Genomic DNA, 25906 nt, shown 5'->3' on the forward strand with positions numbered 1-25906 from the left:
CAGACTTTTCTTGATGCTTGGCAGGCTGCTGAGTTTTGCTTCCCTATTCTAGCGATTGCTGAACATGTTAGGAACAAAAATAAAAACTCTCCATAGATGACAAACCAAAGCACAAACTTCCCTTATGAAGTAGTACTATAGCTTTTCTGCCATGTAGACCAAGCATTTTAGGTGGACCTTAGAGGTTCTGGTGATATTTTCAGTGGTGTATGGTTTGTGTGTATTAGGAACAGAGGCATAGTTTTAGGGATGAGTCTTCTCCTTTCCTCCTGTTGAGTGGTTTTATGGTTTCATAGTTGCCATCACATGTTGTCCTCTGTGCCCTCTCCCCTCTCAGCTCAGAAACAAATCTTATGATATTTTGCTGCTCTTATTCTGTGATCACATCTGGGTATCTCGGGTCCAGCTTGGCTTGGAGTCTCTGTTCTTCACCTTCCCAGGCCCACAGCTTCCTGTGAAGTCAGGGCACCTCCTCCAGTTGGTAGCTCTCCTTTTCAGCTTCTTGTTAAGAGGAAGGGCCTCAATCTTCAAGTTTGGCTTGGGACTATCATCTTGCAGAGAGCAAAACTCCTCTACTCTATAGGATTTGGATTCCTGGCTGCCTGCGGTGGGCTGCAACCAGCAGGCCTGGGCCGCGTTCCTGTTACCCCTGTGTGTATCCGTATGTTGTCCACTGAGATGATTTTCTTATTCTTGAGCACAGCTGTGGCTTGTTGGTTTTCTCTTTTTATATTTTACCACTCATTGTAAGCTCTCAGAAGATAGGAACTGTCAGCTTTGTTAATCATTATATCTCTAGAAATCAGAATAAATCCTGACAGATAGTAGGAATCCAATACATATTCATTGGATAAATAATTGAATGAAATGCTTTGTTTTGAAAAAGAGTGTGTCAAAGTGTGAATTTAGGAGTCATTCAGAAGTGGAATTTGATATGTTCTCCAGGGTGTGTATTTTAAAGAGCAAAATGTGGTAGTATTTCAACATTAACCTCTTAATTTTCTCATTAAAAAAACAAGACCACACACACACAAACTTTCTACTCTTTATTTCATTTCTAACTGATGTACTTTACAATTTTATAAAGATTATAATCAGATTCTTTTTTTTTTAAGTTTTCAGAACTGCTGTTTATTCCCAGTCACTCCCACTTCTTCACCCTGGAGTGTCTGCATTTACCAAGGGAACACCAGCTTCATGAAGAAAGGAATTGGCTCCCCTTTCAGACTTCCTGTGCTGACAGGTGGTCCAGCAGGGCTGAGTGAGCTGGGAAGTCTCTGGACTTAGGGCAGGTGGACCCACTGTGGTGACCCAGCTCTGTGGGGTCTGCCTGGTTTCTCCCACAGAGAAGCTGGAGCTGCTGGCATTGCCCACCTGACTCCTTCCATGTGCTCCAGGGCTGGGCATGAACTATTCTGAGCTAATGCTGTAAAGAAACTTATTAGACAAGGTCTCTAAGCAGCCATGCTGAGGCAGTGGACAAGGCAAAGGCCCTCTCACCTACCACAGTGGTAATTATGTCACATGCAGGAGCCTTTCAAAGATGGAGGCTTCTGCTCAACAGCACTGGAAAGAGGACAGAGGAGATGAGTGAGGAGAACAGTGTGGGGGCATGGTTACTTCTTCCCAATGAAACTGTGCCTTCCAGATGGCAGCCCTGTTCTATCCCCACCATCCTGCCAGCAGTCGGCTGCAGCTGCTGGAACCAGGGCATCCCTCCAGGTGTTGCGAGGCACTCCACTCCTGACAGCAGCTGGGGCTGGCAGCTGACTCAGGTCATTTGTTGGCCGTGACAGAAAGCTGATCTAGGGTGTGACCCAGCCCATCCAACATAGTGTCTAGGTTTTTCTTACTCAGCTCTATGGTGACAGCTGAGATGAAGGGTTTGTCCCTGCATAGAGTGGGATCTTCTTGGATCTTCATCTGGAGCAGGCAGGTGGGGACAGTCATGTGGCTGATGCTGTAGAGGCTGTTTTGATATTCACTGTCCAGTCCAGGTTGACCAGGCACGGCTGAAAGATCAGCTTTGCTTGGACTTCAGTTCTCCTGTAGATGTGTGTTCCAGGATGATTTTTGTCAGCAGATTTTTGAGGTTCTGGTGGAAGCTTTCAGGAAAGAGAGCCAGAATTGCCTCGGCAGAGGTCAGGTCACTAAATGCTGCCAGCCTGGTGAGGTGGTGCAGAGCCTGGAGCAGTTGCTCTGCCTCCTCCTAGGTCACAGGCAAGTTGGAACATATGATGTCCAAGAGATTTTTTGAGCCAAGGACTGAACTAGAAAAGCTCTCTTGGCATAGCTGTCTGACAACACCTTTGGAGGAGGCCTTCAGCAGACTCTGGAGTGCTGCAAAGTTTTCTGCAGTTAATGCAGGCATTTTCCCCAGGTCATGTGACCAGATTCTTTTCATGAGCAAAATATTTCTGTAGAATGAGAATTCCATTTAAAACTTCTAATTTTATCAGGCTTTTAAAAAAGATTATATTTATTTATTTTTGAAAGAGAGGGGAAGGGAGGGTGAAAGAGAGGGAGAGAAACATCAATGTGTGGTTGCTTCTTGTGTGCCCCCAACTGGAGACCTGGTCTGCAACCCAGGCATGTGCCCTGACTGGGAATCGAACCAGTGACCCTTTGGTTTGCAGGCCAACACTCAATCCACCAAGCCACATCAGCCAGGGCTAATTCTGCAGGTTTTATTTATTTATTTATATTTATTCATTTATTTAATCCTCACTGGAGGACATTTTTTTCATTGCAGAGAGAGAGAGAGAGGGAGAGAGAGAGAGATACAGACAGACAGGAAGGGAGGAAGGGAGGGAGGAAGGGGGAAAGAGAGTGGGAGAAATATTGTTGTGAGAGAAACATTGATTTGGTTGCCTCTTGTACGTGCTCTGACCTGCGACGCTTCAGTCCATGGGACAACACTTCAACCAACTGAGCCACACCCTCCAGGGATATCAGGTTTTTACTGTACCAGTTATTAATTTCTGGTTAACAAACTACCCCACAACTCAGTGAGTTAAAACAACAATCATTTTGTTATTTTTCTCACATTTTGTGGGACAGGAATTCAGAAAAAACACAGTGAGGAGGATTCATTTATGCTCCATAATGTCTGAGATCTCATCTGGGGGTGGCTGGCAGTCTCTCTCTATTCATGTAGTTTCAGGACCTCCCTACAGCATGGTGGCCTTAGGGTCGTTGGAATTCTCACCCGGTGGCCGAGGGCTCCAACAGCGGCTGTTTCAAGCACAAGAAATGGAAGCTGCTTGTCCCTTAAGGGCTGGGCCTGGTATCACTCTTGTGATATTCTATTGGTCAAAGCAGTTGTGGAATCTGCTCAAATGTAAAGGGAGGTGACAAAGACCCCACCTGTAATGGGAGGAGTGTTAATTTACGACCATCTTTAATCCACTGCATTGAATATTAGAAAAATATCTTCATTAGAAGGAATCTCAGAGGTAATATCTTTTAACCTGCCATGTTCTGGATGATGCTTTTCTAAATAACAACCCCAAGAAAAGCAGTTCAACATTTTCAAAAAGATGAAAGTGAGCCTTCTTTTTGGTGTTAGAACAGCCTCTGAGGGTAACTTAAAGTGAACCATAAACATGGACAGTTGATGTGATCACTAAGAATCCTCACTATTTAGCTAATCTTTTTGAAGTTTATAATATAAAACTTCAATTAAAGCAGCAGTTATGGTGATACCCAGGGAAAATGGGAATCTCTAGGATGCTGAAAATCTAACCATGGACCAATGGGAACTAGTTGACTTCAGACATGAAGATCCCTTGTGCATGTTCATAGATGATACCAGGTAGCTCTTGGCTTGCTGTTCTGCCAGGAGTTTAGATACTCTTTTACAGGGAGCGTAAATCTATTAAAGAATTTTAGTGAGGGAGTGACAAAATAAATTAAGAATTTTAAGAGGATCATTCTGTAGGCATTGTAGAGAATTAATTAGGAAAAGCTAGGCCCAATGATAAGTCTTCATTAGTGAAAGAAACATGGGCCATTAGTATGGAAATGAGGGGACACATCTGAGAGTTATTTAGGAGCTGCACTCTAAAGGGCTTGGTGATAGTGTAGAGAGGGTGTCAGGAAGAGGGAGAGAAAAGTCTAGGTTGTGTTGGGTTTGAAGAATACTAAATAGATGGTGATGTGTTAACTAAATAAAAAGTGGGAGGAAAAGGTTTGGAAAGAAGAATGATGAGTTTGATTCTTTTTCTTTTTCTTTGATATATTTTTTTATTTATTGATTATGCTATTACAGTTGTCCCATTTCCCGCCCCCCTCACTCAACTCCATCCTGCCCACCCCCTCCCTCCCACATTCCCCGCCTATAGTTCATGTCCATGGGTCATACTTATAAGTTCTTTGGCTTCTACATTTCCTACACTATTCTTACCCTCCCCCTGTCTATTTTCCACCTATCATTTATGCTATTTATTCTCTGTACCTTTCCCCCCTCTCTCCCCCTCCCAATCCCCTATTGATAACCCTCCATGTGATCTCCATTTCTGTGGTTCTGTTTCTGTTCTAGTTGTTTGCTTAGTTTTCTTTTGTTTTGGTTTTAGGTGTGTTTGTTAATAACTATGAGTTTGCTGTCATTTTTACTGTTCATATTTTTTATCTTCTTTTTCTTAGGTAACTCCCTTTAACATTTCATATAATAAGGGCTTGGTGATGATGAACTCCTTTAACTTGACCTTATCTGAGAAGCACTTTATCTGCCCTTCCATTCTAAATAATAGCTTTGCTGGATACAGTAATCTTGGATGTAGGCCCTTGCCTTTCATGACTTGGAATACTTCTTGCCAGCCCCTTGTTGCCTGTAAGGTCTCTTTTGAGAAAGCAGCTGACTCCCTTTGTAGGTAACTGTGTCCTTTTCTCTTGCTGCTTCTAAGATTCTCTCCTTCTGTGTAATCTTGGGTAATGTAATTATGATGTGCCTTGGTGTGTTCCTCCTTGGGTCCAGCTTCTTTGGGACTCTCTGAGCTTCCTGGACTTCCTGGAAGTCTATTTCCTTTGCCAGACTGGGGAAGTTCTCCTTCATTATTTGTTCAAATAAGTTTTCAATTTTTTGTTCTTCCTCTTCTCCTTCTGGCACCCCTATAATTCGGATGTTGGAACGTTTCAAGCTGTCCTGGAGGTTCCTAAGCCTCTCTTCATTTTTCCGAATTCTTGTTTCTTCATTCTTTTCTGGTTGGATGTTTGTTTCTTCCTTCTGGTCCGCACCATTGATTTGACTCCCAGTTTCCTTCCCATCACTATTGGTTCCCTGTACATTTTCCTTTGTTTCTCTTGGCATAGCCTTCATTGTTTTGTCTAGTTTTCGAACAAATTCAACCAATTCTGTGAGCGTCTTAATAACCAGTGTTTTGAACTGTGCATCCAATAGGTTGGCTATCTCTTCCACACTTAGTTGAATTATTTCTGGAGCTTTGAAGTGTTCTGTCATTTGGGCCTTTTTTTTTTGGCCTTGGCGCTTCTGTTACTTTAAGGGGTGGAGCCTTAGGTGTTCACCTGGGCGGGGTAATGCTGGTCAATGCGCTGTGACACTGTACATGGGGGGAGGGGCCCAGAGGGAGTAATGGTGCCCGCTCCACTCTCCACTGGATTTTAGTTACTCCCTCTGCTACCCACAATCAAATTGGGCCCCTCTGGGGCTGGCTCCCGAGTGGGTGGGCCTGTGCATACTCTAGGCCCTTGTAGGTCTCTCCAACGACCCCTCCTGTGAGGCTGGGAGTCTCCCCTGCTGCCGCCCCAACCCCCACGGGCGTTTTCAGTCAGAGGCTTGAGGCTTTATTTCCCTGCGCTGGAGCCCTGGGCCACACGGTCTGCTTTGCTCCCCACCGTTTGTCCCGGTTTATCTGTGCATGAATGTGGGGCTGCAGGGTGTGCTAGTGGTCAGACTGCCTGCCCCGTTCATCCCACATTCTGCCAGTCTCGGTCCCACCATGGCAACGAGAGTCCTCTCCGCCCTGGTGCCTGTCTCCGCCCCTCCTACTGGTCTGGATGTATGTTTCTTTTTTATCTACTTGGTGTTGGACTTCCTTGCCATTCGATTCTCTGTCAGCTCTGGTTGTGCAAGGAGGCGCAGTGTGTCTACTTACGCCGCCATCTTGGTTCTCTCTCTTGATTCTTTTTCTTAATCATATAATGAAATGCATAGATCTTAAGTATACAGTTCAGTCAATTTTGATAAATGTATGTACTCATGTAATCATAGCCCTATCAAGATATAGGGCATTTCTTCACCCTCAGAGTTCTCTTGTGCACCTCCCCAGTCAGTCCCCTCTCCAGAAGCAACCATTATTCTGATTTCTATCACCATAGATAAAGTTTGCCTGTGTTAGACTTTCTGAATGGAAGTATGCACTAGGTACTATTCTGGGCCTGGCTTTTCTCACTCAACATAATGTTGTTGAGATCAATCTATGTTGTTATGTGTATCAATATTTCATTCTGTTTTATTGCTGAGTAGTTTTCTCTTAATATGACTATACTACAGTTTATCTCTTTGCCTATGGACACCTGGGCTGTTTTCAATTTTGACACTGATATAAATAAAACTTTTATGAACATTACTATACAAGGCTTTTTGTGGACATTTATATTTCTCTTGGATAAATACCTAGAAGTGGGATTACTAGGTTTAAATTAAGAAAGTACCTAACAGTTTTCAAAGTGTTTGTATCATTTTACACTCCACTAGAAAAATATGAGTGTTTCCCTTGTTTCTCATCTTCAACAACACTTGGTATTGCCAGTCTTTTTCATTTTAGCTGTTCTAATAGGTATGTAGGGCCGTCTCTGTGGTTAATTCAAATTTTTCTGATGATTTATGATTTTGAGACCTTTTTCCTCTGCTCACTGACCATTAATATATCTTTTGTTAATTATCTGCTCAAGTTCTTTAAAAAAATTGTATTGTCTGTTTATCACTGAATTGTAGAAGTCCTTCGTGTATTCCAGATACAAGTCACTTGTCAGATATGTACATGTATCAAGAATATTTCCCTCAATCTGTAGCTTGTTTATTCCTATTCTTAATGAAGTGAAAGTTAAATGCTGTATCCTTGGAAAGCACTTGCAAATGGATGAACTCTCCCTTCTTCAATTTATGTTGCAGTCCTCCTGATCAGGCACTCTAGCATCCAGTCTCACACGTACACTCCTGGCTTTTGCTGGCACATGCTGGTAAGTTCTATGGCTCCTTCAGGGTATAGTCCCTTTACCCCTTCTCAGTCCCAACAGGTTAAACTGTGACTTAATTCTAATTTTGAGAGTAAGTAAGTTTTGGGATTAAAATCCTGGTAGCCAGAAAGGACAGATACTGAGGATCCACACCCCTGCAGGGATGGGTGTGGGTGGGTAAACTGTCTTGTGGGAGAGCAGGCTCTGCATCACCTCCAAGCAGGGGGAGTGAGAAGTTATCTCTTTTTGAGAAGGAGTGGGTTACTTCTGCAGGCTCAGAGCGTTCAGAGGAATCTGGGGACTTCAGGTTTTCAGGGACATAATCCAGATCATTCCATCCCATTTTTCCCATTTGGGCCTAGCCCTGCCTTCATTAGTAACTTATCCTTCTTTGAACTTTGGACATTCTGACTATTAAATTTTGGACCTGGTCCTCAGTTTCTCTGCCTTTCCACAGGAGATGAGAGTCTGTATAATACCAAGGAGGGCCCTGGGTGGTGTAGCTCAGTGGATTGAACATGGACTGCAAACCAGAGTTGCCAGTTTGATTCCCAATCAGGGCACATGCCTGGGTTGCGGGCCAGGTCCCCAGTAGGGGGCATGCAAGAGGCAATGACACTCTGATATTTCTTTCTCTTTCTCCTTCCCTTCCCCTCTCTCTAAAAATAAATGAATAAAATCTTAAAAAAAAATACCAAGGAGGCTGTGGTGGTTTTAATATATGTTCCCAAATTCTTTGACACTCCCCTCTTCAAGAAGTGGAGACTAATTCCTCTCTCCCTGAGTGTGGGCAAGATTGGCTACTTGTTAAAAAAGAATAAGTTAAAGTAATGTACATTTTGGAAATGAGGTCATCAAAGGCACTGAGTTGCTTCTTTGCGGTATCTTAGATTGCTTTTTTGGAGGAAGTCAGCTACATGTCATGAGGAAACTCAGGCTACTACGGGAGAAATCCTTGAGTTGAGGAAATGCGGCCTCACGCCAACAGCCCTGTGAGTGAGCTCTGATGATCCTTCAGCCCCAATCAAGTATTCAGATGATTAGAACCTCATCTGATATCTTTTATTGTTATTGTTGTGTGTGTGGTTTGTGGGGCATTAGTTGGAAGTAAGCACACTGTACTAATAGAGCAATTCTAACTTTAACGAAAATTGTTTTAATGTATAGATAAAAGGAGGGTATGTTGGGAGAATAACATAATAGTAAATTAAATACATACTTTGAAATATTGGGCACCAGCCCTGGCTGGTGTGGCTCAGTGGATTGAGTGACCTGTTTGATTCCCAGTCAGGGCACATGCCTGGGTTGCAGGCCAGGTCCCCAGCTTGGGGCGTGTGAGAGGCAACCACACATTGATGCTTCTCTCCTTCTCTTTCTCCCTCCCTCCCCCTCTCTAAAAATAAGTAAATAAAATCTTTTTAAAAATTAAAAAAAGAAATACTGGGCACCAAAGATGTTCTAGAGTGAGAAACTCAAAAATAATGGTACATTATTAGAGTAAAAGAGGGGTTAGCACACCTTGGTGGGTGCATTGACAACCTGTTTTGTTTTTTAGTACACTCCAGATGTTATGATATTATTACATTTGGTAGTCTTTATTTTACAAATTTTTTGAGGTATATTTCACATACCATACAGTTTACCCAAATAAAGTATATAGTGTGCGGTTTTTTGTATATTTATGTCACTACAATATAACATTAGAATATTCTGAACACTCTGAAAAGAAACCCCATGCACATTAGCAGTCACTCTCCATTCCTGCCTCACCACGTGCTGTGGCCCCAAGCCAACACTATTCTGTCTGTCAGGGTTTACTCACTCTTGACCTCTGCTCATTGAGTTCTGCTGGTCTTCCAAATGTTGACACATTTCATTATACAAAAACAAAACAAAGCAAAACAAATGATTAATTAATTAAAGTCTTTTCCACTCATCTATCAGAGGAGACTTAAGTAGTGGGAAGCTGTCAAGCTCTTTTTGTCAGGCGTAAGTTCTCCCAAATAATTTTTGCTGTTAGCTTGAATTTTATAATTACCAACAAATATTGTCAGTTGTTTTTCTTGAAGTGATAGGCCCACTTTGTTCATTTTTGAGCAAATATGTGCAGTATACCCAAGACTGAGTAATCTGTTTGTTGGTTGCTCTTTAACTAAAAATGACATTCCATCTGAAGAGTGACTGGGTCAGCTTGCAATGAAAATTGTCCACAAGTGCTTTTCCTTGAGACAAAGTACCCCAATGTGTAACAGAAGTACTTTCTATACTTGCCACTTTATCATATATTACATATTATATCAAAATGTTAAAAAGATGTATATTCTGCCCTGACTGCAGTGGCTCAGTTGGTTGGGCATAGTCCCATAAACCAAAAGGTCACCAGTTTGATTCCCAGTCCAGGCACATGCCTTGGTTGTGGGTTTGGTCCCTGGTCAGCTGTGTGCAGGAGGCAGCCGATCGATGTTTCTCATATTGATGTTTCTCTGCCTCTCTTTCACCCTCCTTTCACCTCTCTCGCTAAAAAAATATATATTCAAGGGCAAGATTTAACAAAGTTAATTGTATTTATGCTTCATCAAGAAAAGTCTTTAACACTGGCTGTGTGGCTCAGTTCGTTGGAGCACTGTCCAATACATGAAAAGGTTGCAGGTTTGATCCTGGTCAGGGCACATACCTAGGTTGCGGGTTTCATCTCCAGTTGGGGTGTGTATGGGAGATAGCTGACCACTGTTTCTCTCTCATCAATGTTTTTGTCTCTTTCTCTCTCCTTTCCTCTCTCTCTAAAATCAATAAACATATCCTCAGATGAGGATTAAAAAAAAAAGAATAGTCTTCAATGAAAATTAAAAATTTTTTTTTGTTTTTCCCCAATGTGAGGCAATGGCACTTTGGTGCTGCTGCCTTGATTTGTGCTGTGTTATCAGCTCCCTTCCAGTCATACCTGTGTGTTCTCCTCCACCTGAGGGCAGATAACCCCTGTCCTAATTTCTAATGTGATAGACAAGTTTTGCCTGTTTTCACTTCATATAAGTGGAATCATAGAGTATGTACTTTTTGTACTCAGCTTCTTTCACTCAACATTATGTTTGTGAGATGCATACATTGGTGTGTTGTGGGCAGTTGGTTCCTTCTCATTGCTATTTATGTTTTCCTGTATAAATATTTATCCTTTCTGCTACACTGGGGTTTGCAGTGTTCGGATAACACTGGAAGATGCCCATTTTCTGTTCTTGTCTCATGTGAGTAGTGCTGCTATGAGGATTGTACCTGTCTTTTCATGAACATGTTGCTGTTGACATTTGCCTAAGAGCACAATTGCTAGGTGTGAAGTATGTGTATATTCAGCTTTAGCAACTACTGCTAGTTGGCTTTCTACAATGCTATTTTTTGAAATAATGAAATTAGATTGGAGAAACAACTTTGATTTATATAGCAAAATAAAATACGTGAAAATGTGCACTAGGTTGGAGAGGCAGTTTCGGACAACACTGTTCGGAGCCTGAATGCCATGTCAAGGCAAGGTGGGTTGGAGTTCGCCACGAAGATGGCGCTGGATTGAATCTGGGTCCACTTCTTATATTCTATGCTACCTTGGCCATGTTATTTAACCTTCTTCAGCCTTAGCTTTTTCATCTGTAAAATGGGGATAATGCCCACCCACAAGTGTTGTTTTGAAGGTTAAATAAGTAATGTATGAAAACTGCTTGGAAGAGGATCTGATACCTAAGACACCTCCTAAAATATTAGCTTTCTTCCTTCCAAATGATTTCATTTGGACATATTAGGAGATATTAATAACATTTGAGCAGAAGATATACCATTAACTGTTCTATCCTTTAAAGTGTTTAATAAAATGAAGATAAGTCTGAGGCTGAAGTGTTGGAGTTTCAATCTCCTATTTTCTGCTGGTGGGTATATTTTATGCCAACCACAGGGTGGGGTGGGTGTGTTTTAAGCTTCTTTCCCAAGATGCTGTTTTGCAGAAAGCACAGACTAGCTTCTATATTTACAGTGCTTTGAAGAGTAGGAACAATTTACTGGCATCACATAGCAATAGCATTCTGCATTCTTCTTTCTGTAGCATTTGCTCCAGAACATAAAGGCCTAAAAGGTAAAGAGTAGAGACCAAGAAGCAAATAATTGGTCTTTGTCTCAGCTGTAGAAAGATGACCATTGCTGTCACAGCAAAGAAAGGCCAAGCAAAAGGATCTCAAGCCCCAAAGTCTTAGGACCCAATAGCACAAGCACTGATGTCAGGTACAAGGAGAAGGTAAGGGACAGTGTTAGGGTTTTCACCTTATATTCACAGATCTCATTTAAAAACTAACGAGTGGACCTGACTGGAACACAATGAGGTGGCCTGGAGATGTTTGTGTTTTGTCTGGGTGTAGGGGAGGAGGAAGCCACGTGGAGCACAAACCCTGCCTGCCCAGTGGACACAGGTTGAATCAGGTCTTGTCTTCCTATTTTTCCATGATGCACATTTGTTATTTATTATTGTTATTTTTAAATTGAATTTATTGGGTGATATTTGTTAATAAAATTATATAGGTTGCAGGTGTGCGGTTCTATAATACACCATCTGTATATTGTATTGTGTATTCACCACCCCAACTCAAGTCTCCTTCCATTTCCATTTACCCCACCCCTTTACCCTCTTCTACCTCCCCCCTCCCTTTCCCTCTGGTAATCACCATACTGTTGTCTATGTCTATGAAGTTTTTTTTTTCTGAATCCCTTTACCTTTTTCACCCAGCCCTCCAATCCCCTTCCCTCTGACAGCTGTCAGTCCATTCTGTGTATCTATGAGTCTATTTCTATTTTGTTTGTTAGTTTATTTTGTTTATTAGATTCCACATATAAGTGAACTAATATGGTACTTGTCTTTCTCTGACTGGCTTAATACTCTCCGTGTCTATCCACGCTGTTGCAAAAGGTAAGGTTTCCTTCTTTATTATGGCTGAGTAGTATTCCATTGTGTAAATGTTACCACAGCGTTTGTATCCACTCATCTACTGATGGGCACTTGGGCTGCTTCCAAATTTTGGCTATGATAAATAATACTGCCATGAACATAAGGGTGCATATATTCTTTCAAATTAGTGTTTCAGATTTCTTTGGATATATTCCTAGAAGTGGAATTGCTGGGTCATAAAGCAGTTCAATTTTTAATTTTTTGAGGTAACTCCATCCTGCTTTTCCACAGTGGCTGCACCAATCTGCATTCCCACCAACAGTGCATGAGGGTTCCCCTTTCTCCACATCCTTACCAACACTCTTTGTTTGTTGATTTATCGATGACAGCTATTCTGATGGGTGCGAGGTGATATCTCATTGTGGTTTTAATTTGCATTTCTCTAATGGTTAGTGATGTTGAGTATCTTTTCATTTTTCTATTGGTCATCAGTATGTCCTCTTTGGAGAAGTGTCTATCAGGTCTTTTACCCATTTTTTAATAGGATTGTTTGTTTTTTTGGTGTTGAGTTTTATAAGTTCCTTATAAATTTTGGATATTAACCACTTATCAGATATATCATTGTTGAATGTGTTCTCCTGTTCAGTGGGTTGTCTTTACATTTTGTTGATGGTTTCCTTTGCTATGTGAAAACTTTTTAGTTTGCTGTAGTCCTATTTGATTAATTTTTCTTTTGTTTCCCTTGCCTGAGAAGATATATCAGAAAAAATATTGCCATGAGAAATGTATAAGATTTCACTGCATGTGTTTTCTTCTAGAATTTTTATGGTTTAGAACCTAACATTTAAGTTTTTAATCCATTTTGAGTTTATTCTTGTATACAGTGTAAGAATGTGACTTGTCTTCGTTAGCCTCATTGTGAAGCAGAGTTTTAATGTGTCAGCCTGTGATTTGGTTATTTTTGGTCTTTTCTGATTAAATAAGGTATGTACAGGAGTGAACATCCTAGAGATGTTCATCCAGAAACAGCTGTTGGAGAATAACTCTCCTCAAAGCTTATGTAAGATAAATGATATCTCTCTACAGGGAGGTGGAGTGGATTAGTGACAGCTTCCTCTCATCCTTTACTCTCATCTCACTCTGTGCCAGAGTAATCTTCCTAATACCACGTTGATTATGAAAGGCCCTACCTTAAATCTTTAAGTGGCTCTTATTGCCTATAAAATAAATCTCAGACTTCTCATTTTGGCATTAATGGCCCTCACTGAGTCAACCTCATTCTGTTGAGCCTTCTTTCAGATTATTCACAAAACCATACTCTGTTCTTTAGCAAAATTAGTTTACTTGAGATTTCATGACTTTTTCATTCTTTGTGATTTTATAAAGCCTACTCAGTCTTCAAGGGCTGATTCAAATTTATTTTCTGTTTTCTACGAAGATTTTTCCTTTCAGTCTAGCTTCACGTGTTTTTCTTCTTGTGAATTTCTATAGCAAAAAAAAATTGTTCATATTTAATTTGGTGACTAACCTTGTGCCACCATGTGATATTTTCTGTTGGACTTCTATTTATAATTTTCTCTTTGCTTACCTCTTCATTGTTTTTCCCCTGACTAATTTGTGAATTCCTTAAGACAAAGTCCCTACTATCAAGTTACTTAAAAAAAATCAGGTTACTTTTTATGTCTCACTGTATTAAGCTAATGATTTATAAGTAATAGGCCCTTAATAAAGAAAAGGCATATGTGTGTGTGTGTGTTAATTCAACAGTAAAAATGAAGATAAATAAAACTATATGTCAGAAAACATCAAGGATATCTTACAAAACCAGGTTTCCATAAGAAAAACAGATTGGTTTTCTTGGGGCCAGACATGATGTGATGGTGCACAGAACTGAGGATGCCATGTCTTCTGGAAGGCCAGTCTTATTGGAAGACAGTAATTGGGTCAATTTCTTGATCTGACCAAGAGTCTCAAAGTGTATTACTTTCTAATGTCCCATATGACAGTGAGTCTGAGGCATGCTATAGGTTCTAAGACTCTAAACATGTCTTGTGCAGAAATCATTCATTCATTTCATTTTTAGTGCATGCCTGCTATGTTTCAGACACTGCTGTAGGTATCAGTGATTCAGCGGTGGACAAGACAAAGTCCCTACCCTGGTGGAACATATGTTCTAGGAGATATGTTCAAAGTGAACACATGTCCATTTTATCAGGTCTTGAGGGAGGAAGCAGGAGACAGACAAAATATAAAATAATTTTAGAAGGTAGTAAAAGGGTGATGAGATAGTAACTGGGTGGGCTGAAGTAGGGATGGCGGCCAGGAGTCTACTTTAGGGAGAGGATGGTCAACTACTTTGTCCAATATTGTGAGGCAAAGAGCTCCCTGATTTTACAGCCAAGAAGTCCTGGTCTCTAGCCAGCTTACCCACTGTGACCTCATGTAAAATGCTCAGTATCTCTGAACCATAGTATCTCATTTGTAAAATGAAGATATTAATAATTGCCTTATATGGTGTTGTGAAAATTAAATAAGATGGTGCATATGAAATGCTCGGTAACTAAAAAGAACTATAGTCAAGCAAAACAAAACAAAACAAAAACAAACTCATAGAAATGCAGACCAAAGGGATGGTTTCCAGAAGTGGGAGTGAGAAAATGGGTGAAAAAGGGAAGGGAAATAGAATCAATAATATTGTGATAAGTTTATAGGGTGACAGATGATTGGTTACTAGAATTAGTGGAGTGATCACCTTGTGAGGCATAAAAATGTTGAATCATTATACTATACACATGAAAATAATGTAACTAATATAAGATCGTATACCAACTATACTTAAAAAAAGAGCTGTAGAAATATGATGCTACTCCTTTTCTCAAATGACTGCTTGGATTTCATGCAGTAATGATGGTTGCAAGCCACATCCCTTTGGTGGGACCTTGAAGCAGAGACCTGGGCCATTTGAGCTTCTGGACTACTGGCATTCTCAGAAGAGCTGTGGGTGTCTGTTCCTGAGAAGGCAGCTGCCTGTCGGCTGCCAGGAAACAGGTCAAGTTAAGGGGATTTTCACCGTGGGAGCAGAGTAGCCACCAATTCTTCATTTAGTGTCTGTCTTCTGCTCTGGGCTCTTTGGGATCCATGACGGTTTTAATAAAAATCCTTCTGACCTTGTAGATCTTTTCTTTCTCTCATATCTACACAAGTATGGCTGCTAAAAACTCATGAACTTACACTTAATTTAGGTAAACACAATAGTTAAAAAAAAGTGTCAACAGTTGACCCTAGGACAACACAGGGCTGAGGGGTGCTGACTCCCCACAGTCACAATCTGCATACAGCCTCTGACTCCCCCAACACTTAACTATGTGATACGTTTACACTCTTTGGAATTTATAAACAAAATTAAACTGTGTCATCGCATGGAATTATCTTTTTCGATTCCTGATTTTTTTGACGTTTGAAAAATGATAGCAGCGTGACTTCCATTTGTGACCTGCAAAGTCAGGCAAGTGCTGCCATCTAGTTTCATGTGTTTGACCATCATCTTCACTGACGTTTGGAGTGCAGCTGGAGAAACTTTCTGACACACTAATCAGAGACTGACCTGGGACAAAACGAATGTTTTATTTGCAGCTTGTTGGCATTGATTTAACATTTTAATTATGTGACATGTTTAACATCTTTAGTATAACCTTTTCACTCAAACTGTCCCAGTGCACAGAACAGCTATTAGTGGACTGAACAACAGAGCTGTCTTCCAAGTGCACAGCTATGGAGGTAAGCGGGCAACTGGATGTTGTTGTCAATTTTGAAGTATTTAAACAATATCTTTAGGTGTGGGCTGAGGGTGGAAAGTGCAGTTTTTGGAGTGGGTTGAATTTTCATCAGGGCAAAGCTGTTATATGACATTCCAAGTCTCCAGCGTGGCTGGCAAGCTCTGGTGGTGATTTTCCTTCCCTCTCCTTCACTTTGTGGTACTTCTTTTTCCAACTGTTCTTTTAGTTCCTGGGTGACACCAATCTCCTACTTCCCTTAGGCTCAGCGGATAAGCCGATTCTTTCACCAGGACATTCTTCTCATATTTATTTATTTGTTAATTTTTGAAAATGAAAAATGCACAGCAAATTCAAAGATGAAAACAACAGTCATCCACATTTCTGCCACTTAGGATCAGCTATGGCTCACATCTTCACGTTTGCTTTAAGTCTTTATTTTTGTTTATTTATTTTGTTTTGTTCTTTTTTAAAAAAGATTTAATTTATTTCTAGAGAGAGAGGAAGGGGGGTGTGAAAGAGAGGGAGAAAAACGTCAATGTGTGGTTGCCTCTCAAGTGCCCCCAACTGGGGACCTGGACTGCAACCCAGGCATGTGCCCTGACTGGGAATCAATCAGTAACCCTTTGGTTCACAGGCTGGCACTCAATCCGCTGAACCACACCAGCTAGGGCTATTTTGTTTTGTTTTTTAAATAATTTTTTGATTTTTCAATTGCAGTTGACATTTAATACTACATTATTGTAGTTTCATTTGTACAACCCCATGATTAGACATTTATAAAACTTACAAATTGATCACCCCAATAAATGTAGTACCCATCTCATACCACACATAATATTACAATGTTACCATATTCCCTAGGTTGTACTTCACATCCTCATGACTTTTCTGTAACTACCAACTTGTACTTCTTAATCCCTTCACCTTTTTCACCCATCCTCTATCCTCTCTCCCACCTGGCAACTGTCCAAATGTTCCCTGTATCTGTGAGTCTGTTTCTGTTCTGCTTGTTTATTTTGTTTTATAGATTCCACATGTAAGTGAAATCATCTGGCATTTGTCTTTCTCTGTCTGACTTATTTCACTCAGCATAATACCCTCTAGGTCTATCCATGTTGTTGCAGATGGCAAGATTTCATTCTTTTTTATAGCTGAGTAATATTCCATTGTATGTGTATGTGTGTGTCCTATTGTATATATGCATATATACAAGGACAGTTATACACACACATGCACACACACACCTTTACTTATTCATCTCTTGATGGACACTTAGGCTGCTGCAATGAATGTATGGGTGCATATGCCTTTTCAATTTGGGTTTCTTCAGATAAATACCTGGAAATGAAACTCCTGGGCCCTTCTGTGTTTCTTGTCATAGCTTTTGTTTTAAAGTCTGTTTTGTCTGGTGTAAGTACGGCTGCCCCCAATTTTTTTGTTTTCATTTTCATAATATATCTTTTCCGTCCATTTACTTTAAGTCTGTGTGTGTCTTTTGATCTGAAGTGGGTCTCTTGTAGACAGAATATTTAAGGGTTCTGTTTTGTTATCCATTCAGCTACCATATGTCTTTTGATTGGAGCATTTAATCCATTTGCATTTAAAGTAATTGTGATAGATATGTATTTATTACCATTTTATTATTCATGTTTTTTATTTTCTTCTTAAAGAAGACCCTTTAACATTTCTTGTAATACTGGTTTGGTGATGCTGAACATCTTTAGCTTTTTCTTGCCTGGGAGGCTCTGTATCTGACCTTCCATTTTAAATGACAGCTTTGCTGGGTAGAGTAATATTGGTTGTAGGTCCTTGCTTTTTGTCTCTTTGAATATTTTGTGCCAATTCCTTCTGGCTTTCAAGTTTCTGTTGAAAAATCTGCTGACAGTCTTCAAATCACCCTACTGTCGGACACACACACACACACACACACATCCTGTGTCAGAGGTTCCTTAGGTATTACCAACAAAAGTTTGATGCCTCTAGTTCATTTCAGTTAGTATATTTTTAATTTCTAGCTGGTTCTTATTATGTTTTCTATCTCCATTTTTGTTTCCTATCTCTTTGTTGAAGTTCTCATTGAGATCATCTATTCTTCCCCGAAGTTCATTGACTATTCTTAAAACCAGTGTTTTTTTTATTGTTGATCAAGTACAGTTGTCTCCATTTTCCCCCCACCACTCCCCTCCATCCCAGCCATCCCCACTTCCCACCCTTGATCCTACCCCGCTTTGGTTTTGTCTATGTGTCCTTTATACAGGTTCCTGAAAACCCTTCCCTCTTTTCCCCCATTATCCCCTCCCAACTCCCCTCTGGTTACTGTCAGTTTGTTCTTAATTTTAATGTCTCTGGTTATGTTTTGCTTGCTTGTTTGTTTTGTTGATTAGGTTCCATTTATATGTGAGATCATATGGTATTTGTCTTTCACTGACTGGCTTATTTCCCTTAGGTGAAATAAATTCCATCCATGCTGTTGCAAAGGGCAGGAGCTCCTTCTTTCTCATGGTGTAGAATTCTACCATGTAAATGTACCATAGTTTTTTGATCCATTCATTTATTGATGGGCACTTAGGTTGCTTCCAGCACTTGGCTATTGTAAATTGTGCTGCTATGAACATTGGAGTGCATAGGTTCTTTTGGATTGGTGTTTCAGGGTTCTTATGGTATAATCCAAGCAGTGGAATTTCTGGGTCAAAAGGCAGTTCCATTTTTAGTTTTCTGAGGCAATTCCATACTGTTTACCACAGTGGCTGCACCAGTCTGCATTCCCACCAACAGTGCACTAGGGTTCCCTTTTCTCTACATCCTCTCTAACACTTGTTTGTTGATTTGTTTATGATGGCAATTTTCACTGGTGTGAAGTGGTATCTCATTGTGGTTTTAGTTTGCATCTCTCTGATGGCTAGTGATGCTGAGCATCTTTTCATAACTCTCTGGGCCATCTGTATGTCTTCCCTGGAGAAGTGTCTGTTCAAGTCTTTTGCCCATTTTTTAATTGGGTTGTTTGTCTTCCTGGAGTGGGGTCATGTGAGTTCTTTATATATTTTGGAGATCAAACCCTTGTCCAAGGTGTCATTTACAAATATGTTTTCCCATATGGTTGGTTCTCTTTTCATTTTAATGCTGTTTTCTTTAGCTATGCAGAAGCTTTTTATTGTGATGAGATCCCATTTGTTTATTCTTTCCTTTATGTCCCTTGCTGTAGGGGACATATCAGTGAAAACACTGCTGTGTGGAATATCTGAGATTTTTCTGCCAATGTTTTCCTCTAGGACTCTTATGATGCCATAACTTATATTTAAGTCTTTATCCACCTTGAATTTATTTTTGTGTATGGTGTAAGTTGGTGATGGAGCTTCATTGTTTTTGCATGTAGCTGTCCAGATCTCCCACAACACCATTTGCTGAAGAGGCTATTTTTACTCCATTTTATGCTTTTCCCCCTTTGTTGAATATTAATTGACCATAGAAACTTGGATTTATTTCTGGGCTCTCTAATCTGTTCCATTGGTCTATGTGTCTGTTCTTATGCCAGTACCAGGCTATTTTGATTACAGTGGCCTTATAATACAGTTTGATATCAGGTATGGTGATTCTACCTACTTTGTTCTTCTTTTTAAAAATTGCTGCCGCTATTTGGGGTCATTTATGATTCCGTATATATTTTTGAAACATTTGTTCTATATCTGTGAAATATGCCTTTGGTACTTTGATAGGGATTGCGTTGAATCTATACATTGCTTTGGGCATTTTGATGATGTTAATTCTTGCAATGCAGGGACATGGCATATGCTTCCATTTGTTTGTGTCTTCCTTAATTTCTTTCTTCAGTGTTTGTAGTTTTCTGAGTATAGGTTTGTTACCTCCTTGGTTAAGTTTATTCCTAGGTACTTTATGTTTCTTGTTGCTATATCAAATGGGATTTTTTCCCCTGATTTCTGTTTTTGATATTTCACTGTTGGTGTATAAGAATGCCTTCGATTTCTGATTATTGACTTTGTATCCTGAATTTTGCCAAATTCACTTATTAGGTCAAGTAGTTGTTTGGTTTATAACCAGTATTTTGAACTCTGCATCTGTAGGTTGTTTTTTTCCATTTTGTTTAGTTCTTTTTCTGGAAAGACATTTGGGACTTTTTTTTTTTTTTTGTCTCCTCATGTTGGCTGCCTCCCTAAGTTTGTTTCTATGTCTTAGGTAGAACTGCTATGTCTCCTGGTCTTTGTAAAGTGTTCTTAGGTAGTAGGTGTCCCAGTGGCACAGCCTACCAAGTCACTTGATCTGGGTGCTCCAGGTATGACCCTATGTGGGCTGTGTGCACCTTCCTGTTATAGCGAACCTTGATTGCTGTTGACATGCCAATGGGTTGACATACTGTTGACATTTATCCCTATCTGATTGGCTGTGAAGACTGGCTGCTACCACTGTGGTAGATCTGCTGTTCAGGGACCACATAGGACTTGCTTCAGCAGAACTCTATTGTTCGCTGAGTTTGTTCCTTAAATGTGTCACTTGTGGAGGTAGTTGAATGGTGCTTTGGTATGTTCTGAAGTTTTCTACAGGGTACACTGGCCCTGAGACCTCCTGGGAGGTGCCTTCCAAGGTCAGCTGCCACTTGTGCCATGCCTGGGGCCACCCAGCATAAGCTACAGAGTGATCTGCAGATGGCTGCTACTTGTGGTGGGCTTAGAGATGCCTGGGAGAGGCCACACTGTGAACCAAGGACAGCTGTGGCTAGTGCCAGGCCTGGGGCCAGTTAGCAAAAAGTGGCACTTTGCTTAGCATCAAAGGAGGAACTTTGATGCTGTTTGTTTGAGGGATTTTAGAAAAGTTTGCAGTATGAACCAAGGTAGGTCATTTGTATGGAAAAGTCACTGGAAATGGCTTGGGTGGGCCTGCAACTTGAGATGGATTTACCCCCAGGCCGATTTGCTTCAAGGACTGACTGCGACCATAGTGGAGAAACTGCTGTGTAGGGGCAGACCCTATGGAACAGTTCAGTGGAGCTCTAGTGACTGGTGAGCCTGCCTCTTGAGTGTATTGCTGGCGGAGGTGGTTGGGTAGTGCTCCAGGGTGGTCTGAAGCTGGCCACCGGGTTTGCTGGCTCTTGGCCTCCTGGGATGCACAGGCCAAGATCAGCTGCTACCTGTGCCCTGCCTGGGGATATTTGGCATTAGCTACAAAGCAATCTGTAGATGACCACTACTTGTGCTTGGCTTGGAGGTGCCCAGGATAGGCCAAGCTTCAAACTGAGGCTGGATACCACTAATGCCGGGCGTGGGGCCACTTAGCAAGAGGTACAGGGCACATCGAGGCCAGATGATGCTTTTTTGGGCTTTGTGAATACTTGAGAGATTGTAGGGAAGTTCAGCATGAATAAGCAGAGGGTGTTTGTATGGAAAAGCCACTGGAAAAGGCTGGGGTGGACCTGCAACTTGGGTGGGGTAGGGTCTCAGGTAACCACCAGGGCAGAGGGGGAACTGTTAGCCAGGTTGATGGAGACTCAGATATGGTAAAAGCCTGCTGGCTCTGTCTGGGGAGGGCTCAGCAAAGAACAATGGTCTCTGCCAGCACTTCTGCCTGAGAGAAAGCTTGGCCCTCAGCTCTCACCCTGAAGTCAGACAATTCAGTTTCCCCCTGTATGTGTCCCTGATAACATCTTTTGAGCTGCTACCACAGTTCTGGAGCTCAGTGTGAGTGAGTCTGAGTAAGTCCGTGTGTGGGCCCTTTAAGAGGAACTGCCTGGGACTCCAGGAGCCCTTGCTCTCATTCAGCCACAACCCCTGCTGGTTTTTTACAGCCAGGGGTTATGGGGGCTTTACTTCCCTGGCACTGGAACGCTGGGCTGGGAGCCTTGGTGTGGGGCTGGGACTCCTTGCTCCTCAGGGGTACCTTTGCAGCCAAGGTTTTCCTTCTGATTTTTAACCACCACACATGGCTGTAGGACCAGCGGTTTTGTGTCTCTGCCCCTCCTCTACCAGTCTCCACATGACTTCTTTTTATATCCTTAGTTATAGAACTTCTGTTCAGCCAGATTTCAGGTGGTTCTTAATGATGGTTGTTCTGCATTTAACTGTGATTTTGATGTGGTTGTGGAAGGATGTAAACACCACATTTTATGTATCTGCCATCTTTTTAAAAGAGGTTTTATTTATTTATTTTTATACAGAGGGGGTAGAAGGGTAAAGGGTAGAAGAAAAAGAGGGAGAGAAATATCAATGTGTGGTTGCCTCTCACATGCCCCCTACTGGGGGACTAGCCCACAACCCAGGCATGTGCCCTGACTGGGAATCAAACTGGTGACCCTTTGGTTCTCAGGCCAGTCCTCAACCCACTGAGCTACACCAGCCAGGGCTTGCCATCTTGACTGGAAGTCAGATTTTTTTTTTATAACCCTGAATGGGTTGAGGCTAATCTGAGACATACAAACCAACTCTTAAATATCGTTACATATATCCGATGCATAGGTTTAAGGTCATTACTAGCTGTGCATTTGTATGACTAATGTTAAATCATAACGTTTAAGCCATCAGTTTGGTTCTGACATGTGTTTCGGAAGGGTGTGTGATATTCGATAGTAAATTGTATTTGAGAGAAACTGTGAACTCCGAAGTCAATGTTGGTGCACTTTATTTTGCAAACTTTGAAGTCAGTGTTGTGTTTTTTTTCATTTTCCATTGAAAATGGCTGGAAAATATATTGATTTGATAATCTAAGAGATGTTGAAGAACTTCATCAAATGCTACCCAATATACTTACCTAAATATTTCTCCAAGTGTCATGAAAAGTACTTAGGCCTTGAGTGCAGCAATATTGTTTGTGATGACTGTTACAAATGCTTTGCAAACCAGCTATTGAAGATTCTGATTAATTAATGTTAAAAACATTTTTTGGTTGTATTTTTTAGCAATATCTATGTTATTTGAAAAGAAAAATTTTTATTTTTATGTTTTTATATTTCCTTGTTTAATAATCTCTAGATTGTAACTGAACTTAAATAAAAACCATGTATTTTATTATATGAATATAATAAATGCACATTGCAGTGTTTTAAATTTTGTTTTTTGCATTTCAGCACATGCTAGTAATGAATTTATCTCTCGGATACACATGACCTATGCTGTAATTTTCTTTTTCTGAAGATAGAAGAGTATTTTAATAGCTTTTTAGGACAATTGTGAATATTCTTTTTTTGGGGGGGTATTTTTATTTTCTTATTTAAAAAAATTTTTAAAAATGTACTTTATTGATTATGCTATTACAGTTGTCCCATTTCCCCCCTTCACTCCATTCCATCCTGCTCACCCCCTCCCTCCCGCATTCCCCACCTATAGTTAATGTCCATTGGTCATACTTATAAGTTCTAAGGCTTCTACATTTCCTACACTATTCTTACCCTCCCCCTGTCTATTTTCTACCTACCATTTATGCTACTTATTCTCTGTACCTTCCTCCTCTCTCCCTCCCACTACCCTGTTGATAACCTTCCATGTGATCTCCATTTCTGTGGTTCTGTTCCTGCTCTAGTTGTTTGCATAGTTTGCTTTTGTTTTTGTTTTAGGTGTGGTTGTTAATAACTGAGTTTGCTGTCATTTTTACTGCTCATGTTTTTTATCTTCTTTTTCTTAGGTAACTCCCTTTAACATTTCATATAATAATGGCTTGGTGATGATGAACTCCTTTAACTTGACCTTATCTGAGAAGCACTTTATCTTCCCTTCCATTCTAAATGATAGCTTTGCTGGATACAGTAATCTTGGATGTAGGTCCCTGCCTTTCATGACTTGGAATTCTTCTTTCCAGCCCCTTCTTGCTTGCAAGGTTCCTTTTGAGAAATCAGCTGACAGTTTTATGTGCATTCCTTTGTAGGTAACTGTCTCCTTTTCTCTTGCTGCTTTTAAGATTCTCTCCTTCTGTTTCATCTTGAGTAATGTAATTATGATGTGCCTTGGTGTGTTCCTCCTTGGGTCCAGCTTCTTTGGGACTCTCTGAGCTTCCTGGACTTCCCGAAAGTCTATTTCCTTTGCCAGATGAGGGAAGTTCTCCTTCATTATTTGTTCAAATAAGTTTTCAATTTTTTGTTCTTCCTCTTCTCCTTCTAGTACCCCTATGATTCAGATGTTGGAACACTTCAAGATGTCCTGGAGGTTCCTAAGCCTCTCCTCATTTTTTCTGAATTCTTGTTTCTTCATTCTTTTCTGGTTGGATGTTTCTTTCTTCCTCCTGGTCCACATCATTGATTTGAGTTCCAGTTTCCTTCCCATCACTATTGGTTCCCTGTATATTTTCCTTTGTTTCTCTTGGCATAGCCTTCATTTTTTCATCTAATTTGTGACCAAATTCAACCAATTCTGTGAGCTTCCTGATTACCAGTGTTTTTGAACTGTGCATCTGATAGGTTGGCTATCTCTTCCTCTCTTAGTTGTATTTTTTCTGGAGCTTTGATCTGTTCTTTCATTTGGGCCTTTTGTTTTTTTTTGTCTTGGCATGCCTGTTATGTAAAGGGGTGGAGCCATAGGTACTCACCAGGGTGGGGTAACGCTGGTCGCTGCACTGTGATGCTGTACGTGGGAGAGGGGTTCAATAGGGAGCTATGGCGCTTGCTCCACTCTCTGCTGGTTTTCAGTCACTCCCTCTGCTACCCACAGTCAAATTGGGCCCTTCTGGTGCTACTTCTCAGTTGGGTGGGTTTGTGTATGTTCTAGGACCCTGTGGATCTCTCCAAGGAACTCTCCTGTGAGGCTGGGAGTGCCTCCCGCTGCTGCCTCAACCCCCATAGGTGTTTTCAATCAGTGGTTTGAGGCTTTATTTCCCAGAGCGGGAACTCTAGATTTTGAAGTTTGTCACCTGGTCCACCAGCTTCTCCCTTGCTGGCCAGCTGCAGCTTTGCCCACCCCACTCTACAATCTGCCACCTTGCTGGGTCTGCCAGCTGCCACGTTGCCTGGAGTCCTCTCTGCCCTGGCTGCCCATCTCCTCCCCTCCTACTGGTCTGGAGGAATGTTTCTTCTTTATCTCCTTGGTTGTTGGACTTCCATATAGTCTGATTTTCTGTCAGTTCTGGTTGTTTTTTGTTTTTAAACTGTTGTTGTCCTTCTTTTGGTTGTGCAAAGAGGCACAGTGTGTCTACTTACGCCTCCGTCCTGGCTGGAAGTCCCTTCGCTGTAATTTTTTTGACTTCAACCTCTGCAGGGTTAAAGAAACACCACCGAGGAGAACCAAGATGGCGGCATAGGTAGACACACTGCGCCTCCTTGCACAACCAGAACTGACAGAGAATCGAACGGCAAGGGGGTCCGACATCAAGGAAATAAAATAAACATTCATCCAGACTGGTAGGAGGGGCAGAGATGGGCACCGGGGCAGAGAGGACTCGCGTTGCTGTGGCGGGACTGAGACTGGTGGAGTGTGGGAGGAACGGCGCAGGCAGTCCGAGCACTAGCAGGCCCTGCAGCCCTACATTCGGGCACAGATAAACCGAGGGCCGGACTCAGAGTGGCAGAGAGAGGGGCAGGCAGAGCAGTGGGTAGCACCCCGCGGCCCCACATTCGCGCATAGATAAACCGGACGAATGGCAGGGAGCAAAGCATACCAAGCAACCCACGGCTCCAGCTCGGGGAAATAAAGCCTCAAACCTCTGATTGAAAATGCCTGTGGGGGTTGGGGCAGCAGCAGGAGAGACTCCCAGCCTCACAGGAGAGGTTGTTGAAGAGACCCACAGGGGCCTAGAGTGTGCACAAGCCCACCCACTCGGGAACCAGCACCAGAGGGGCCCAGTTTGATTGTGGGTAGCGGAGTGAAAGATTGAGGTCCGGTGGAGAGTGGAGCGGGTACCATTGCTCCCTCTCAGCCCCTCCCCCACGTACAGTGTCACAGCTCAGCGAACCAGCCTTACCCAACCCCAGTGAACACCTAAGGCTCCGCCCCTTAAAGTAACAGATGCACCAAGACAAAAAAAATGGCCCAAATGAAAGAACAGATCAAAGCTCCAGAAAAAATACAACTAAGAGAGGAAGAGATAGCCA

General features: G+C 41.5%; 1 pseudogene; it reads right to left on the minus strand.

Annotated features, from left to right (window-relative positions):
* Positions 1 to 1776: 1776 nt before the first annotated feature.
* Positions 1777 to 2371, minus strand: LOC112319960 (COMM domain-containing protein 9 pseudogene; annotated as a pseudogene).
* Between the last annotated feature and the right edge of the window lie 23535 nt (positions 2372 to 25906).

The sequence above is a fragment of the Desmodus rotundus genome, chromosome 12 (genome assembly GCF_022682495.2).
Source record: "Desmodus rotundus isolate HL8 chromosome 12, HLdesRot8A.1, whole genome shotgun sequence".
Lineage (NCBI taxonomy): Eukaryota > Metazoa > Chordata > Mammalia > Chiroptera > Phyllostomidae > Desmodus > Desmodus rotundus.